General features: G+C 36.7%; 1 protein-coding gene across 2 annotated transcripts in view; it reads right to left on the bottom strand.

Annotated features, from left to right (window-relative positions):
• Window positions 1-12892, bottom strand: part of LOC131061537 (calmodulin-lysine N-methyltransferase) — a 197140-nt gene that overhangs the window by 67057 nt on the left and 117191 nt on the right. The window lies entirely within an intron of this gene.

Here is a 12892-nt window from a genome sequence, read left to right as displayed (position 1 = left end):
TAATCTTTATCTTTTGGCAATGCAACAAAATTCTGCCGATTTGTATGTGCACTCTAAGACTTTGAGCTCAGATGTAAATCAGATTGCTTTCAATAAAAGAGGCAAGTTGTGTTGAGACTTTGTGCCAATTCAAGTTGTTATGTGACGACATTTTCTAGAGTTGATTGTGAATTTTGTTCTATTGTGAAAGAGGGATTTGAATTCAATCTTGCAGACTTTGAGCTGCTAATTGTATTTAGAGTTATATGTTTGGTTTTCAGATTTGGTCTTGCAAACTTTGAGTTGCTTATCATATCTGAAACTAGTGTGGAAAGCTAAAATGGGAAGATAGCTTGTAGACTTTGTGTTGCTTCTATTTTTAAGACTTGTGCATGTGAATTGAAGTGCATCATGTAGTTAGACTTTGAGTTGTTACATATTGTGCTTAGTTAGCAGAAAATCATCTAGAAAGGTTGATAGGAGAATAGATAGTTGAAGACTTTGAGCTTTCTTTCTGTTTTCCCGTCCCGGGGAAGTGACGGAGGTCTTTGTGCCTTCATGGAAACTTTGTTTCCCTTTATGTTCCAAAAACCTTACAAAGAACTCTCATTTTTGTATTGTTGTTAATTATTTCCAATTGCTATTACTTTTCTGTGAAGAGAAAAGAGTATAGTTTTTCTTGAAAGAAGAAGAAAGACTGATGTCCCACCCATTTTAGATTAGTGCAGTTTGTAGATAGGGGGAGCCTTCCCTTAATTAGGAGAGTTTTACTCACACACTGTGGTTGAAACCACAATTTTGTATATTTCTCCAAGTGTACAAAATTTTCAACCAACAAGTCCTAGCGGCTGTATGTAGCAAAACTGGAGAAGGAAGGGGAGAAGCGTGCGCAGCTAACCACAGTAGAGAAGAACCTGAGAGTTGAGCTAGAAACGAAGGTGACTACTTATGAGGCCTGTTGGTTGAAAATTTTGTACACTTGGGGAAATATACAAAATTGTGGTTTCAACCACAGCACACGAGTAAAAACTCTCCTAAATAAGGGAAGGCTCCCCCTATCTAACTACAACTTGGAAAATAAAATGGGATGGGACAGCAATCTTTCTTCTTTCTTCAAGAAAGACAATATCCTTTTCTCTTCACAGAAAAGGATAGCGATTGAATATGAACAACAGTAACTACTTTCAAGTGAAATGAGAGAAAGGAAATGAAGTTTCCTGAAAGCGCAAAGACTTCTGTCACTTCCTTCGAGACGGGACAGCAATATCAAGCTCAAAGACTTGACTATTGGAAGTCCTATCTACCCTTTGCTATACTAAATTTTACAACGAATAAAAAACAACAGCTCAAAGACTGGAATAATTTATTCTTTTAACACAAAGACAAGAACTAATGCAAGCTCAAAGACTTGCTGCGATTTCTTATCAAACAGTAATTTTCCTCAAGAATAGACGCAAGCTCAAAGACTTGCTGCTCCTTCTAGAGATTTTCCTATTTTAATTAATCTTCTCTACTTGCAACTCAAAGACTTCAAATCAGATTGGACTAAGCTCCTTTAGAAACACTTTGCATAGAAGATATAAAAAGATTCAAACTCAAACATGTAGCTCAAAGACTCAAAACTTGAGTAATCCTTCTTTATTATTCTTCAAAAACTTTCAATCCACATACATAAGCTCAAAGACTTCTTGCTGTAAATTTGGTAGAGTTTTTGCTTACCTTCCAAAAGATAAAAATTACAATAGACTCCTCCAGTATTTATAGAAGAGGAGCCTTGAGAAAAAGGTGGGAGGATCTTAACTAACTTGAGAGATTCTCTCAACCACCAAGACTCATTCAATAACTAACTGAAACTTCATTAACTAACTAAGAGTTACTCCAACTAACTAAGACTTATTCCAACTACAGTCCTAATCGGACACAACTCGTAGTTGTCTTACATGTAATTACAAAAGTGCAAGTAATGTGTAACTTGCATTTTACAAAAATACTTTTACATGTAACTTGTCAAAACGAAATTACAAATGCATAACTAAAATTATTCCATGTGTCTAAAGACACGACTCTAACTGCATCATCCTTTGTCTGTAATGATCTTCATGTCGCTTCAGGATGCAAGAACTTGAAGTATTCTAGATTGGTAAAGACATCTTGAACCGGAACGGGAACTTGCATCCTTGTCCTCTTGCTTGGGGTAATACTAGCTTTTCAAGAGGGAACGAGTTGCCTTCCTCTTTTCATGTCATGACCATCTTTGTATTGAAAGCATTTTATGCTCTCAACCATGAATTGTTGTTGTATTTCTTCTTTGTATCATCCTTCATTCTTGAAATTTGCTTGCAAAATAAGGCCCATGCCTTAATCCATTGATTTTGTAGATCGTGTGTGCAAACCGGACTGACAAGGGAAGAAAGAAATTGATGCAAAAACGGGCTCACCAGTGAATTTCGGGTTTTGGAAGTTGCATTACATGTGTGGGGAAAACAAGAGCATTAACTTACAATTGCGAGGAACAAACATGCAACTTCATATGTGTAATGGGTAACTACAAGTTTTCACTTGTAATTGGACCTTTAAAACTCATTTACAAGTGTTTTTTGAGTGCATTTTGGACCAATTTCGGGTTTTGGATGGCTGACTGCAAGTAGACTTTAAATGGGGAAAATGAATGAAGGTGTGAAATGAGTGGATGAAATGGTATGTACGGATGATGGAAATGAATATGAAAATATTTTGGGAAGATCATCTTCAAGAAAATGGGAAGAACTTTCAACATGTAATCCAGTTCTAAAAACCCCATTTTGAAAGGATGGGTATTTCTCATCTTTGCAACTTGGAATTTCAACAAAAGATGGTTAAATCTTTTATCCGTAAGGGAAGAACAATTATTTTCATCCAACTTGTAATCAAGATTTTAAAATCCCGAATACAAGTAAAGAGGGAAAATGGGGAAGAACAATGCAATTCTAAAATTGCTAATCAAGGGGGAAAATCTCTCTCACAAAACCGATTTTTGGGGAAGAACCAACATATTTGAAAACAAGAAAAATGAAACAAGAACAAAATAAGAAAACAAAAAAAGACAAAAAAAAAAATGAAACAAGAAGAAAAGAAATCTTACCTTGCTCCAAACTGAAAATGCCTTCTTCAAAAAGATGATTAATCTTTGAAATAAAGAAGAATATCTCTTAAAAAAAAATTAACCGTATTCCAAAACCCTAGCCACGTTTTTGAAAAAATGCCCAAAACTGAAAAACGTGGCAGCAAATGCATGAGAAATGGCATAGAAAATGGCCAAGACTCTTTCTAACCTCAATACCTTAGCATACCAAGCCAAAACGATTCATAACATTGCTGATTCGTGGCATTTTTAATGAAGAAAAAGGTGGTTTTTTGGCAAAAACGTGTTTGCTGTTATAAAGCTAAAAACCAGCAATCTTAACCTCCATGTGGCGTGAAAGGTGTTTGAAAATGCATAAAAATAGGGAGGAATCTAAAACGCCTTCTATCTCCCAAAAAACAAAAATTTGCTAAAAATCCTCAAAAAACATGTTTTTCCTTGCAATTCGGGTTTTTTGGAGGATATGACAAGTTTAAAATTTCACTTTTTCAACATGTTAGGCAAAATCGGGATTTTTTGGCCAAATAGCAAGTTTAAAATGTCAAAAATGCACTTTATGAGCAAAATCGGGTTTTTTGGACCAAAGTGCAAGTTTTAAATTGTCACTTTTTCACTTACAAGGCAAAATTGGGATTTTTAAGACAAATAGCAAGTTTAAAATTCACTTTTTCACTTACCAAGCCAAAATCGGGATTTTTTGGACAAATGACAAGTTTAAAAATTGTCAAAAATGCACTTGCAAGGCAAAATCGGGTTTTTTGGAGCAAACTGCAAGTTTTAAATACTTGTAAATGGGAAATAAAATCCCTACAACAAGTTATACTTGCTTGCATGTATGTAATGGGGATTTAAAATCCCTATTACATGCAAAAACCATTAAAGTAGGGGTTTTTTGACTAAACTGCAAGTTTACTTGCACATATGTAAAGGGGATTTAAAATCCCTATTACATGTGAAAACCATTAAAGTAGGGGTTTTTTGACCAAACTGCAAGTTTACTTGCAGTTGAGCCAAAAAATCCCTATTTTAACAAGAAATGACCAAAAAACAATAAAAAGATAAAAACAACAAAGGGGAAATTTAAAACAAATTACAAGTAACATCTTTTAAATAAAAGTGCACATGTAATAAGTCAAAAATTCCCCTACAAAGACCAAAACAATGAATATCATTAAAACTTGCAGTTTGAAGAAAAAATTTCACCTGCAATTGGGATTTTAAAACCCGAAATTGAAGGAAAGACATAGCAAACGAACCCAGAATTTGACGAAATTCGAAACGTAGTTTGAGGATGGACTGAGGATTAAGCCAGTCCAAGGATTAGTCGAAATTCTGCCTCGAGAAGCGTGCCATAGAGTAAAAATTTTCATTTTTTCACAAAAATTTCATGTAATGGTCCTTCATTTTTTTTAAACAAAAATGAGGACAACAAGGCCCATTGCAGCATGCAGAAGAACGAGGTGCAAGTACTGGCAACAAAAGTGGCCGAGCTTACCTTACAGATGGAGCAAAAAGACAAAAAACTGTTGGAGGCCGCACACATGGTGTAGAAGGCACGGGAACGACAGCTAATGGCAGAGAAGAACCTCAGACTCCACACAGGGAAACAACCCTCTTCTTCGACCACTACAGGGACGCCTCCTCCCCCTTCTATGTCTTAGTCTTTTGTTTTGTATTCCAGCTCCTATTGTCTTAGTCGTCTGGAAGACGACTACTTTTTGGGGGGGCTAATGTTAGGGGTCAATAACACATGTTAGTTTGTAGTTGGGATGGGTGTTTATGTTTATGTTTATGTTTGAGTCGCCGAGAGGTTCCCGTGGGGTAGTTGGTAGTTAGTGACGGTTGGCAACTTGGCCAACCGTCGAGTCTATATATGATTTGGATGGAACCTCGGCAAGGATGGTATTGACCTGACATATTCTTGAGAATCCAATAAAGATATCATTCTTCTGGTATAGTTGTTTGTTATTGTTACTTATGCTTTGATATATGAATGTTTTGTTACATGAATAGTTGGTATGTGTGGGAAATCCTTGTTTTATCGGTGAGTTTACTAACCTCACATTAAGGACTAAACAGGGATGGAAGACACTTTTCAGGTGGATGCTTCATGGAAGAGATCATCTTGTGTTTTGACCAAAGAAACAGGAATCGCCATGAATCGCCTAAACTCGTCGAGTCCGAGTCCGAGTCATGCTCGCCGAGTCTTTGGGACTCGGACTCGGACTCGTCCAAGTCTGACGACCAAGCTCGCCAGACTCACCGAGTTGGCAAGTTTGGCTCAAACTCGCCAAACTCGGCGAGTCCCAATCCCCAAACTCGACTACTGCCTAGGTTAAGTAAAATGACAAAAAAAAAACATTTTAAAAAGTTTTTTTTAAAATGAATGGTCTCGTCTTTGTTCACTACAACCTCCATGAGAAAAATTAGGGTTACAACATGTCAACCAATAGAAAAATAACACCCGACGCCTTTATTAAATAATAAGTTTTTTTGGCCTCACGGGGCGCTGCCCCTCGACCCCGCCCTGTATCACGGCAGGGAGCGCGCAAGGGACGATGCCCCTTTACCCTACCTTGGACCCTACCTTGGGGGCGCTGCCCCCAAACCCTCGTCGAAAAATATGGGGGGAAACTGCATCAATAGAAGTAGGGAAAATTTAACCTCCAAGTCTGACACTGATTGGATCGACCAGGTAGATATAGAGGCTGAGACCATAGAAACGGGACTCACCCGGACTCGCCTAAACTCGGCGAGTCCGAGTCCGAGTCATGCTCACCAAGTCTCTGGGACTCAGACTCGGACTCGTCCGAGTCTAGCGAGCAAACTCGCCAGACTCGCCGAGTTGGTGAGTTTGGCTATAACTCGCCAAACTCGGCGAGTCCTAAGCCCCAAACTCGACTACTGGCTGGGTTAGTAAAATGACAAAAAAAATACATTTTAAAAAGTTTTTTTTAAATGAATGGTATCGTCTTTGTTCACTACAACCTTCGCCTGAGAATAAGAAAAATTAGGGTTACAACATGTTAGCCAATAGAAAAATAACACCCGACACCTTTATTAAATAATAAGTTTTTTTGGCCTTGCGGGGCGCTGCCCCTCGACCCCGCCCTGTATCGCGACAAGGAGCACGCAAGGGGCGCTGCCCCTTGACCCCACCTTGGGGGCGCTGCCCCCAAACCCCCGTCAAAAAATATGGGGGGAAACTTCGTCGATAGAAGTAGGGAAAATTTAAGCTCCAAGTCTAACACTGATTGGATCGACCAGGTAGATATAGAGGCTGAGACTATAGCCATGGCAGAGGAGGAGCGGAGAGCACGAGCACAGACAGGAGATTCAGAGGCAGATAGTGACACGGATGTTCCTGATGTTGGTGAGCATGGCATGGTGTCACAGGGAGCGGCTATGGCTGTCGAATCATCCAGAACCTACCTTAGACGCCTTCCCAGGGGGCTGGGGCTGGGGCCAGAGGGTGCAGCCTCCTCTGAGCCATAGGCTTGTAGTTGTATTTACCTTTGGTATTTGTATGAAACATTTGATGATGATCATATGATGACATGGATTTTTTATTCCAGGAATTTTGTAATATTGTATACATTTGACAATATTTATATATCTATGTTTGTTATTTCCTTCAGCTACAATTTGCGTTTATGCTTATGTGATTGATGTATACTTGTGTATGTAATCAAATGAGCCGAGTTTGATGATGTTATTGTGTCTTTAAGGTGTATTCAATAAAGGGTGCCTGAAACAAGTCTTAAATCTTTAAAAATCTCTAAATTTCTTGAGTTTTTCACTTTCCCGAGTCCAGCCAAATCTGAAGCCGAGTCAAACTCCGAGTCCCGAGTCCGAGTCCGATTCAGCCTTGCCGAGTCCGAGCCGAGTCCGAGTCCCGTTTCTTTGGTTTTGACATCATATCATGAGAAGGATGGTTCCTTGTTTGAGTTTGATGCTGCCCCAAAATCAGAAAGTTCTGATTTGCTAATTAAGAACAACGATTCTTTGATGAAGCTTGATGCTACCCTAGACACAAAAGAACCTGATTTTCTCTTTGGCAGTACTTCCTTGATTGGGTCCGCAACTGCCCTAAGCTTGGGGAGCTCTGATTTCTTGCTTGGGAACGGTGATCAGATCATTGTCAGTGGTTGCTTGATTGATTTTGACACCATCCTAAACTCAAAATACTCTGATTTTCTGATTATTAACAACAGCATTTCAGTTAGGGTAGTTGGCATCCATGAAGTAGATGGTTTGCATTGGAAGTGCAGTGACACACCTATCATCACGACAGGGGTTCAAGGCAAGTTTGAACTTTGTCATTTTCAACTAGAGCCATTTCTTGAAGAAGCGTTCAATAAGGAGTCTTTCACCAGGAAGGAAGGAGTGTTTGGAAACACTAAGGTTGTGCATGACTTCCATTTTAATTTGTTGCTTGGCAATCACAATCTCTTTCCCTTGCATCACCATGAGATTGCTGCAACTTCACATGATGATGATGGTACTCAGACTTTGTACAAAAGAATGCATGGAAAAAGGAATGCCTGTTCGCATCAGGAGGCATGCATGATCAACCTTCTTCAAGATAAGAGACATCTTCTTGGAAAGTGTGAGTTGCAGATAAGTCGTGAGATTTCAGATGGGTATGATTACATGAGGAATTGGGGGATTGGCATTGGGATGTTTGATACTTTGCTTCAGTGAGAGTTTGATGAGCTTCCTCCACAACTCAAGGCATGGCGAAGTTTATATCAGAGTAGCGCAGCAAATTGGTGGAGCAGTGTTCCTGAGGTTGATATGGGATCCTGGTATTTGGTTTTGGCATGTCAGTGCATATTGCTTGAGGGCAAGCAATCTCCAGGAAAGGAGGACTATAATGTCTCCTTCTCCTTAGTGATCATTCAGGTGTTTATTAGCCTATTCTTTTGTCATTCCAATAGGGTAATTCGGGGATATAAGGGATGAGAGGCTGGCATTGTCAATTATTTGTTGATGGAAAAATAAATAATATTATTTTGAGCCCATAAATAATATTATAAGGGAAAAGTCACTTTTGGTTATAAAAATAAAGTGACTAAGTTATGAAATAAAGTCATAAATTGACTTTTTCAAGAAGGTAATAAAATATAAAGTGACTTTATCATGAAGGCAAACTTATAAAATGAATTTATAACATTCATTAAGCCTTCTAGAAGTGGGATAAACTTCTTGAAGGGGAAAGTTTCTTAAAAATCACACATTGTGATCTTGAGGGCCAAAAGTGGTTTAGAAAATCTATTTAAGGGGTTTCCTTCCTTCTCCAAGGACATCATGTGATTGTTTGATACTTGATATTCCTCCTTAGTTGCTGGTGTGACAGTGACAGCCATTTCTGAGGACGAAACCCCTTGGATATTTGTAGGTTGGACGGAAACCCAACTCTAATTGTGAGGTGGATTCATTCAGAGTTCATCATTGATCTTATTTGCAGAATTTTGAGCAGATTTGTGGAAGTTCCAACTAGGATTTGGACACAATGGAGCCATGTTGCAGGTTGAAGGTTACATGAATTTATTTGATATTTCTAGCTTGGGCAATCCCTTGTAGGGCATGTTGGAAATGATTGCAGAATTGGGTATGTGTTGCATGTATTGTTCATAAATTTCTGAGTAATTGCACCATCAAATGCTATTGTAATAAGTGTCAAAATTCACCATTCCAATAGTAATGTACAAGGGTTTACAGTTCCAATGTGAAAATTCTGTTATTTATATTTATTGCACGTTCTTATCGTTGCATGCACATGAACATTCAAGATATGAAATAAACACCAAACATATATCCAAACAAATTCATAAATTCCATCAAAATCCAGACAATAGGATATTTCAATAGTTGACATATACTAGTGTTGAGTTCTAGATAAATTGTTGTTCTTAAGTTTTAACTCAATCATTACCACACTTGATTGGCCACACATGTATAAATGATACTTACTGTTATACACTTTTGGGCAACATGTTTTTCTTATCCACAATTACTCCTTCATTTTCTTAATCATCCATCCATATGTAATTGACACATATTAGAGTTGACTCAAGATTATTTGTTGTTGCATAATTTCTTCCTTGTCAACTTCATTTATTTCTTCTCTTTGCATCAATAGGAATCCTAGAATTGTAATAGTTACTAGGAAATTTCATTATAGGAAAGTCGACTGTGCCTCCATCCCTGTACACACAGTTTCTGGTGACTGTATTTATATATAATCTGATTAGCAACTCCATACCCATACATACACCTATGCCTATACATCAAGTCTCCTAGTAACTGTGGGAAATGTATTACCTTTCTCTCCTTTTCCAAGACTTTGTCCTTTTTATACCATCTTTTGTAACAAATTTATTCAAATGCTTTGAGTCTTCCTTCAGCATATTGTAATTTTATCATCTTGACAGATTATCCCTTGTTTTTTGAATCTCTTGACCTCATCAAGCTAAGTCCAATTGTGCATCCTTAGCCTTACAATCTCGTCACCTTTTGCTGCTGCGTCCTGAAGATTAGTGTGCATTTTCCTAAATTACTGACATGGAAATATTCTTTTCTTTTGAGTGTGGTCATTTGCTCAATGAATAATTCATTGGAATTCCAGAATTCAGGGAGCTCTTCATCCTTGTTTGTAAGGTATTCCTTGAAATCTTGCTGTTCATTCTTAATGATTTCCAAAACTTCCACCTTCTGTAACGTGTGTAGGGTTCAATCCTTTTGACTTGCTTCACTATTTTTGTTTTCAATATTCTCTGATCTTTGATCTCTTGCTTTTATTTTTGTCGTCTCTTAAAGTTTGGTTGTTCAATACTTGTTTGGCCATATTGCTTCTTAAATCCATCCTCATATACACAATAGCATATATTTTAACATATATTTGTATAGCAATCATAATTTCTCTAGTGCACTCATTATGTCCAGTCTTGTACCCCTTCAAGTTTGTTAACTGTATTTCTCCTTCAAAGAACTAGATTTCAACAAAATGATTATATCCAGGAAAGACACTATTCCCAAAAGAAAAATCAAAAGGTCATTTTTAGAAGGCATATCTCTCTCAGTATTGCTTAGAAATTTGTTTATGATAACTATTAGCTGTTTGGAAAGGTCTCAAACTTATATTCCTGTCAGTTTGAAAAAAATAAACAAAAACTTCACTGTTATAGGTGATACTATCTTCAAGGCGCTTCTGCACAAAAGCTACTAAGGACAAATATCTGCGATTTACAACAATTGTATGCATCAGGGAAGCAATGATCGGCAAAAAATCGCGATCGATCGCAATTAATCGGGAATCGCGCTGGGTCCCGATTTTTTCCCCGAAAAAGTCGTGAAATACGCGTTGACCGCGGGTCAACGATTTTTTGCCGTTTAAACACGATTAATCGCGATTAATATCTGGCAATTAATCCGAAAAATATAAAATCGCACGAAAACCCTAAAAACACGAAAAAGGTGCCAAAGTTTTGCAGAAAAATCTACAAATGGACGCCGCCTCCCTATTGTTTTTCGTCCAAAGTCTGTAGGTCGAAAATTTGAAGTCTTTGTTCGTCATTAACAAGGGCCAAAGAAGATCACCAAGCCAGACTGCGCAGAGGGATTTCTTACGGTGATTGAAGAAGATCACCAAGCGGACTGCGCAGAGGGATCACCAAGCTGCAAGCCAGCACTCCATTCATCCAGCCTTCGAGGTATTTACAAAATATATTTTTGTTTTACAATTTTTTTTTTTATAGAATTTAATTAATATTATGTTTGTTTTATTTAATTTCTTAGTTTGTTTTATAGAATTTATTAAATTTAATATATTGTGTAATAATTTAACTGTTAAATTTATTATACAATATACAGTATATTTAACTGTTAAATATATTGTATATTGTATAATAAATTTAACAGTTAAATATATTTAACAGTATATTTAAATTCTAAACTATATAATAAATATAGTTTAATTTAATTTATTAGTTTGACTTTGTTTTATAGATAGTATAAATTTAACTTTTAAATTTAATATATTGTTATATTAAATTTAACTGTTACACATATACAGTTAAATTTAATACACTGTTAAACATATACAGTTAAATTTAATATTAAATTTAACTGTATATGTTTAACAGTATATTAAATTTAACTGTATATATGTAACAGTTAAATTTAATATACTGTTAAATTTAATATTAAATTTAACATACTGTTAAACATATACAGTTAATTAACTGTATAATATTAACATACTGTTAAACATATACAGTTAACAGTATGTTAAATTTAATATTAAATTTAACAGTATATTAAATTTAACCGTATATATATTGTGAGTTAAATTTAATATACTGTTAAATTTAATATTAAATTTAACTGTATATATTTAACAATATATTAAATTTAACTGTATATATTTATATACAGTTAAATTTAATATACTGTTAAATATATACTAATAAATTTAACAGTTAAATTTAACAGTATGTTAGTATATATGTAATAATATAACAGGTTAACTAATCAACCCCTAGCCTAAGCACATGGTCAAATAAAATTACTTATTTAACTAATTCACTTAAATTTACTAGTATAACTGAAGTAGTATGAAATTAATAACTAAAGTTGGTCTGTAGTTGGTCTGTAGTTATTTCATACTAGATTTCATACTACTTTAGTATTACTATTTCTAGAGACCAACTTTTGAATCAGAATTAAAATGCAATTATTATACACAAGCCCAACCCTAGATCCCTCAAAATTTTAAATCTTGAGTGTAATGTTTTTACAGATCTGATTCTTGATCAGAATGTCGCGTCAAAAAGACTTTGCGTGGACACATTGCACAGCAGTTCCTGGTAGCACGAAGGTCAAGTGCAATTGGTGTCTAGAAGAGATCAGTGGTGGAATTTATCGTTTCAAATGGCATTTGTCCAAAGAACGAGGAAATAACACTGTGATATGTAAAGCATGCCCTGCAGATGTCTCGTATCAGGCAAAGCAATCTCTTGACGGGATTGCTGAGAGCAAGGCCAAAAAGGCAAGAATTGGGGTTGACCTAGGTTCTAGTTCTGCAGATCCCAGGACGAACCATTTGGTTGAGGAGGATGGCGAAGATGGGAGTTTCAGGGAATGTGGGTCAACTCCTAATTCTATAGCACGTGGACTAAACACAGGTGGAGGAAACATTAATGCTTTCTTCCAACCTCGTACTACACCAGGATCACAAACCACTTTGGAGAGTACAGGATGGAGGAAAACTGTCACTGAACAAGCAAAGAAGGCAATTGCTAATTTTTGGTACTCCTCTCACATGGCATTCCATGCTTCCAGAAATCTATATTGGCAACCCATGGTAGATGCTATTGCAGCTGTAGGACCTGGGTTTCAAGCCCCATCCTATGAGTCATTGAGGGTTGGTATGTTGAAAGATGCAATAGAGGATGTTCAAGATGTTGTTAAACAACATCGGTTACAGTGGGCTAGAACTGGTTGCAGTATCATGTCAGATGGTTGGACAGATAGAAGGAACCGAACTCTCATTAACTTCCTTGTCTCTTGTGAGATTGGCACTGTTTTTCTAAAATCTGTGGATGCATCTAATATGAAGAAATCCACAAATGCATTGTTTGAGATGTATGACGTGGTAGTTATGGATGTAGGGCCACAAAATGTGGTTCAATTTATCACAGACAATGCTGCTGCTTGTGTTGCTGCAGGGAGACTTCTGACAGATAAATACCCTTCTGTGTTTTTTACACCATGTGCAGCACATTGCCT

Source organism: Cryptomeria japonica, chromosome 8 (assembly GCF_030272615.1).
Source record: "Cryptomeria japonica chromosome 8, Sugi_1.0, whole genome shotgun sequence".
In the NCBI taxonomy this organism is placed as follows: Eukaryota; Viridiplantae; Streptophyta; class Pinopsida; order Cupressales; family Cupressaceae; genus Cryptomeria; species Cryptomeria japonica.
Note: the sequence above shows the minus strand (reverse complement) of the source record. Positions and strands in the feature narration are given on the sequence as shown.